Source organism: Myodes glareolus, chromosome 3 (genome assembly GCF_982192425.1).
Source record: "Myodes glareolus chromosome 3, mMyoGla1.1, whole genome shotgun sequence".
In the NCBI taxonomy this organism is placed as follows: Eukaryota; Metazoa; Chordata; class Mammalia; order Rodentia; family Cricetidae; genus Myodes; species Myodes glareolus.
The window spans coordinates 60,643,309-60,649,969 of record NC_142028.1 but is presented as its reverse complement, the minus strand read 5'-3'; positions in this window follow the sequence as shown (position 1 = coordinate 60,649,969).

Sequence of the window (6,661 nt, the reverse complement as noted above, 5' to 3'; positions counted from 1 at the left end):
GTGGCAATGCAGGCTTTTAATCCCAGCACTTGGGAGGTGGAGGCAGGCAAATCTCTGTGAGTTCAAAATCAGCCTGATCTACAGAGCGAGTTCCAGGACAGGCTCTATAGCTACTGGGAAACACTGTCTTGAAACCAGTCTCCACCCCCCCCCCCCAAGAAAAGAAAGAAAGAAGGAAAGAAAAGATTATTTTGTGAGCTCAATAGGACAGATACTTGCTTAAGCCTGGCCTGGTGGTGTGTGCCTGTCATCCCAGCACTTGGGAATGGAGGGGGGAGGGTCAGCAAGCTAAAGGGTCCTTCTTAATTACAGGGCTGCATGGGGGCAGGGTCAGTCTGGGGACCAAACTGACACAAGCCTTTCAGAGGCAGGACAGTCTGTGAGTTCTAGGCCAACCAGGGCTACAAAGTGAGACCTCACACACTCACAGAAAACAAAGCAAAACCAGCATGGGAGGTGTGGGTTGAGAGACAGCTCAGAGGTTCAGAGTACTGATTTCTCTCCTGAAGGACCTGATATGATTCCCAGCACCCTCATTCACACAGTGACTCCCAGTCATGGAGGAGTCCAGCTCCAGGAAATCTGAAGCTCTTTTCTGGTCTCTATGGATACCAGACACTCAAATGGTACTCATGCAGGCAAAACATCCATATATATGAAATAAAATATTCTAAAAGATAGAGGGAGATAGAGAAATACATTTGCTGCAGGGTGGTGGTTGCACATCTCTGTGAGTTTGAGGCCAGCCTGGTCTAAAAGAGCTAGTCCCAGGACAGACTCCAAAGCAACACAGAGAAACCCTGTCTCTAAAAACCAAAAAAAAAAAAAAAAAAAAAAAAGAAAAGAAAAAAAATACATTTGCCACTAATAGTGCCTCCAATTGTCTTGAACATCTTTAGAATTTTATTTTTGGTTTTTTTGAGAAAGGGTTTCTCTGTGTCTGTCCTGGCTGTTCTGGAACTTGCTTTGTAGACCAGGCTAGCCTCGAACTCACTGAGATCCACCTGCCTCTGCCTCCCAACTGCTGGGATTAAAATCATGCACCATCACTGCCCAGCTAGAATTTTTTTAAGTGTCCACTACACTACCACGCCCACCTGTGTCTTGGTTTTTGGTATCAGAATATCATTAGCTTCACAGATTGTTCCCATCTGTGTTTTGTAAGAATCTTTATTTTATTTATTTATTTTATGCATGTAACCCTTGCTGGCCTGAAACTCCCTAAGTAGACCAGGCTGGCCCCATACTAGCAGAGATGTGATCGCCTGTACAGACTTGAGATATATATATATATATATATTTTAATGTTTACGAGAAGCCATCAGGCTTTTTGAGACATTAGACAGATGGGAAGGCTTGGACCCTCGACAGAGGCTGCTGACCCTGGTAGACTGGCCCTTCTGATTGGCAGGAACATTGTTTTAAATCATTCAAATTGAATTAAAAAAAAATCAAGAGCTGCTGAAATAGTTGCATTTGGGAGACAGGTGGCTCTCCCTAAGTTCAAGGCTAGCCTGGTCTACACTGAGTTCCAGGACAGCCAGAGCAACACAGTGAGACCCTGTCTTTTTTGTTGTTTTTTTTGAGAAGGGTTTCTCTGTGTAACAGTCCTAGCTGAGGCCCCGTTTGCCTTAAAAGGCAAAACAAAGCAGGGTGGCAGTGCCTCACTTGCAAGGCAGAGGCAGGTGGAACTCTCTTCAGAGGGAGCTCTAGCACAGCCAAGGTGACACAGAGAAACCTTGTCTCAAAAAAACCAAAGGAAAAAAAGCAAAACAAAATTTGAGAGATTTCCCCCATAAAAACTGTGATCTTCCTACTTTCTGGAACAATGAAGGCCTTGGCAGCACTGGTCTCTGATTCTGGCGCAACGTGGCAAGTCCAAGAACGCCCCCGCTCTGAGCTCTGCCTCAGTTGCGTGCCCGTGCGTCAGGTGCTGTTCCCGTGCTCATTCCTGGGCTGCCTCACCGCTCCTTGAGCTGGAGCTATCTGCTGGACGGCCAGTCTTTGTTTGCTCAACTATGAAATGAGGACATTACAAGTTGTTCCCACCAACCGTGATGAAGGCCGTTATATGAGATGTGACTGCAAAGAGGTTTGGCATAGAGGAGGCACCGATTAAATGCACTGTCTGCTTCTTCCTGGCCGTAGCATAATCTGGTACACAGCTTCCTTTTCCTGTTGCATATAGAGGTGAACGCTATATCCGTGGTACGCCGATGTTCATTATAACCAGCATTTCTTTTCTGGTGGATCTTGACATGTACTCTAGTCTTCCCCAGGCCACAGTGGGCTGGAGAGGACATCCATACTCATGGTAGGCGATGCTTCCTAGTGGCTAAGAGTATGTTAGCTCTTTAGTGGATGTGGGGAGATGGCTCAATGAATAGAGCATTTGTGTGCAAGAGTGAGGACCAGCGTTTAGACCCTCAGTTGTGTAATCCCCCAGCCTGGAAAGGGGAGATGGAGGCTCCCTGAAGTGAACTGGCTAGTGAGACTACCGTATCTGAAAGCTCTGGGTTTAATTGAAAAAACCTTCCTAAACAAGTAGACGAGAGAGCAATTGAGGAAGACTCCCTCGATGTCTGCCTCAGCCCTGTGTGCATTTGCACCTGCACACCGAAGTGTGAACACGCATATACTCATGCAAGCACACCACAGACGTTCGTATGCCTGCGAAAGAACAGAAGGGGGGAAGGACCTGAATCCCAGCAGTGTGGCTTTTTGTGTCCAGCCCTTGGCAATGGCTGACGTGAGAGGCTTGGTGGAGTGACCTTGGATGTCACTTGAAGACATGGTTGGACTTTTGTACCCAGAAGGACCAGAAAGTCACTGAGTGCGCAGGGGAGGGATGCGAGAGGCTGCATGCTCCTCTGCAAAAGTGAGAGCTGGACCTCTCTATCGCAAGATCTCTTCCTCACCCCGGGGTGTGAAGTCAGGGCCCACTCAGTGCATCTGACAGACTGACAGCTGGGCTGTCCTAGGAGATAAGCAAGAAGGTGTCAGGCAGAGGGAGGAAGGTGTCAACCACAAAAGAGGTGGGGACCCCCCCACATCTCCCCTTAGCCCAGTCCTTAGAATCATGCCCTACATGTTTGCTCTCCCTCTGGCCAGCCACGATGCCAGGCCCTCTCCTGACATGGGGTCCCGGCATAGTACCCCTCAAAAACACCCACATGACAAAGCTCTTGGAACCATGTGCAGGCCAGCTGACGTAGGCTACTGAGTCTCCATTCTGGAGGTGTCAGTGGTTGTGAGACACAGGCCTTTGAGGAGGAGGCGGGGGATTTACCTGTGGGGCCAGTGTACCCCTTTTTCTCACTGTGCTTCTCTGCTCTGCTCCCCAAGCCCACGTCCTGACAGCCCTTATGCCCTGATGTTTGCACCAATGTTGATTCCACAGCACCCAGTAGGCCCTCTGTTGGAGAGACCCCAAGGTCTGGGCTGTATCCCTGTGAGAGGTAGTCCCAGGAAGTTGTCAATGCCCGATACCTCATTGGCGATCAGGAAAACTGTGAGTGAGGGCAGGGGATGTAACCAGGTTGGCAGAGAACTTGCCTAGGATGAATGGAACCCTGGACTGATTCCCCAGCACCACAGAAAACCCGACCTAGCAACACACACCTGTAATTTCGTAGTTGGAATTCAAAAGGCAGGAGGGTCAGTAATTCAAGGTCATCCTGGGCTAATAAAGAATTGGAGGACATTCTAGGCTCCATGAGACCATGTCTTAAAGTATGTGAATGAGTGAGGGGCAGGTTCTTGAGGGTTACCAGATGCTAATTCCATGGCTCTTTCTTTAATCCTTAACCCTGGCCTCTGTCCATCTTAATTTTTTTTTTTGCTTGCTTGTTTGTTTATTTGTTTTTTTGAGACAGAATTTGTCTTTGTAACAGTCCTAGCTGTCCTGGAACTAGCTCTTGTAGACCAGGCTGGCCTTGAACTCATTGAGATCCACCTGCATCTGCCTCCCAAGTGCTGGGATTAAAGAGTGTGCCACCACTGCCCGGCTATACACCTTGATTTTTCTGGGTGTTTTATGGTCATTCTTATCATAGCACACCTGCTTACAAAACCTATATGTTCCTTCTCCTAGGGACCTCACACACACACATACACACACACACACACACACACACACACACAGGTTTACAACAAGTTTTATGTGTCTGTGTACACACGAATTCATAGTGTGAAATGATTACTACAGTCAAATAATAGTCATCAATTCAACATTAATATAGTAGTCATTTCATAGTGACCTGTGTGTGTGTTTGCAAAGGAACCTAACAGCCAGTCATGGTGGCCCACATCTGTCATCTCAGCTCTTGGGAGGTAGAGGAGAGAGAATCAGGGTCAGCTTGTCTTACACTGTGAGTTGAAGGTCAGTTGAATGCCCAAGCTACTTAACAAGCACACATAAAAATGTACTTAAAGGGATAAAGAGACACTGCTGGTTCAGTCTCAAACACAAGTATCTAAAATCTAATACTCATGGCTATTTCCCAGTAGATTCCAAAATCACAAAATCATTTTCTCTTTTATCATTTTTAGGTTTTTTTTTTTTTGAGACAGGGTTTTGCTGTAGCTTTGGAGCCTGTCCCCTGTCCTGGAACTAGCTCTTGTAGACCAGGCTAGCCTCAACTCACAGAGATTCGCCTGTCTCTGCATCCCGAGTGCTGGGATTAAAGGCGTGCACCATCACCACCTGGCTCTTTATCATCACTTTGAGACACAAAGCTGGCCAGAACTCTCTAGGTAGACCAAGGTGGCCTTGAGCCCACAGAGATCTGTCTGACCCTGCCTCTCCAGTGTTGGAATTAAAGGCATACACCACCAGGCTCAGCTAAGGTTGTGTTAAGTTTATGTGTGTCTGTGCACATGTGGGTAGGTCCTTCTGAGGCCAGAAGAGGGTGTTGGATCGCTTGGAGGTGGAGTTACCGGGGTTTTCCAGCGGCTGGTTGACAGGGCAAGAACCCAACTGTGGTCCTCTGCCAGAGCACCGAGGACTCCTAAGTGCTCAGCCATCTCCCCAGCCCCTCCCTCCTTCCTCAGTCTTCTTTTCCTTCTTTCCTCCTCCCCCACCTCTTCTTTTTTCCATTTAGAACCCCCAGGCTGGTCTAGAACCTGTGATCCTCCTGCCTCGGCTTCTGGATCATACCGCTTGTCCCTGCTCTCTCCAGTGTTCTTAGCCATGTTCTTCTCATTCCATCTCTAGGTGTAACTACATCTTAGTACCCTTTGGCTCACCTCGAACCCCTGCAAAAGCACACGCCTTTAATCCCAGCACTCAGGAGGCAGAGGCAGTTGGATCTCTGTGAGTTCGAGGCCAGCCTGATGTACAAATTGAGTTTCAGGACAGCCAGGGCTACAAAGAGAAGCCCTGTCTCAGAAAACCAAAACCAAAACAACAACAACAACAAACTCCTTTCCACCTTGTGTTCTGTCTTCAAATTTGGAGTTCTCGGATGTTGAGTGAATCACTTTCTCTTGGTAGGTGTCCGTTTTCTAACCTGTAAAATAGGAACAATAGCATCCATCTTGAATGGTTATGGTGCTGGCAGGGTGAGGCAAAGCCTGTAGAAATCTTTCTCAGTTGCTGGCACATGGTTAGTGCTGCCGTGCCAGGAGGTGCAGTGCCAGAATTGTGTAGACTGGACAGGGGCAGATGCCATTGCATGAGGGCAGTGGTCCCTAGCCAGGAAGGGGTTAATGAACAGAGCCATAAAACAAGTCAGTCTACCCAAGAGCATGCAGCCCTGCCCACCTGAACCTTCTGGGAAGCTGTTTTAGGCCCCTGCCTGACAGGACAAAGGGAGACTTGCTCCAAGGGCTTGCTGTGGGCCAGACCCAACCCAAAGGCTTTACAGTGATTATTCTGCGGAATCCTGGACAAAGTTTCAAGAGGCAGAGATTGACAGATGAAGAAACGAGAGATCAGGGGATTTGCGGTAAAGTCACCCAGCTGGATGATGCCTAGCAGAGCTAGATTAACAACTCCACACATTGTCTCTGAGGGCTCTTCTGGCTTCATCTTCATGTCTACCAATAGGGAATGCTGTTCTGGAGGCTTCATCTTCGTGTCTACCAATAGGGAATGACGTTCTGGAGGCTTCATCTCCGTGTTCGCGAATTGGGAATGCCACACTGGAGGCTTCATCTCTGTGTCCGCCAATAGGGAATGCCGTACTGGAGGCTCACTAGAGTCGGAAGAGAGTGGGACACAAGTGTGCAGGGACACAGCCTGAACCCGAGAGGCATAGCCACAGGTGCTGGAGCGTGCACAAGAGCAGATGAGATGCATCCTATAATTGCACGCACAGATTAACATCAAAATGTAGGGGCTGGAGAGATGGCTCTGGGTTAAGAGCACTTCTGTTCCCAACATCCATGTTGAGTTCCTCACAACCAACTGTAAATCCAGCTCCAGGGGGTTGCACCTGGCCTCCTCAGGGGCCTGTGCTCACCTGCACATACACACATCCCTGCATGCATACACACACAGTTAAGAACAATAAAAATAAAGTCTAGGGCTGGGGAGATGGTTCAGTGGTTGAAAGCCGTGGCTGCTCTTCCAGAGGACCTGGGTTCAATTTCCAGCACCCTCGTGGCAGCTCATAGCTGTCTGTAACTCCAGTTCCAGGAGAGCTGACACCTTCACAGA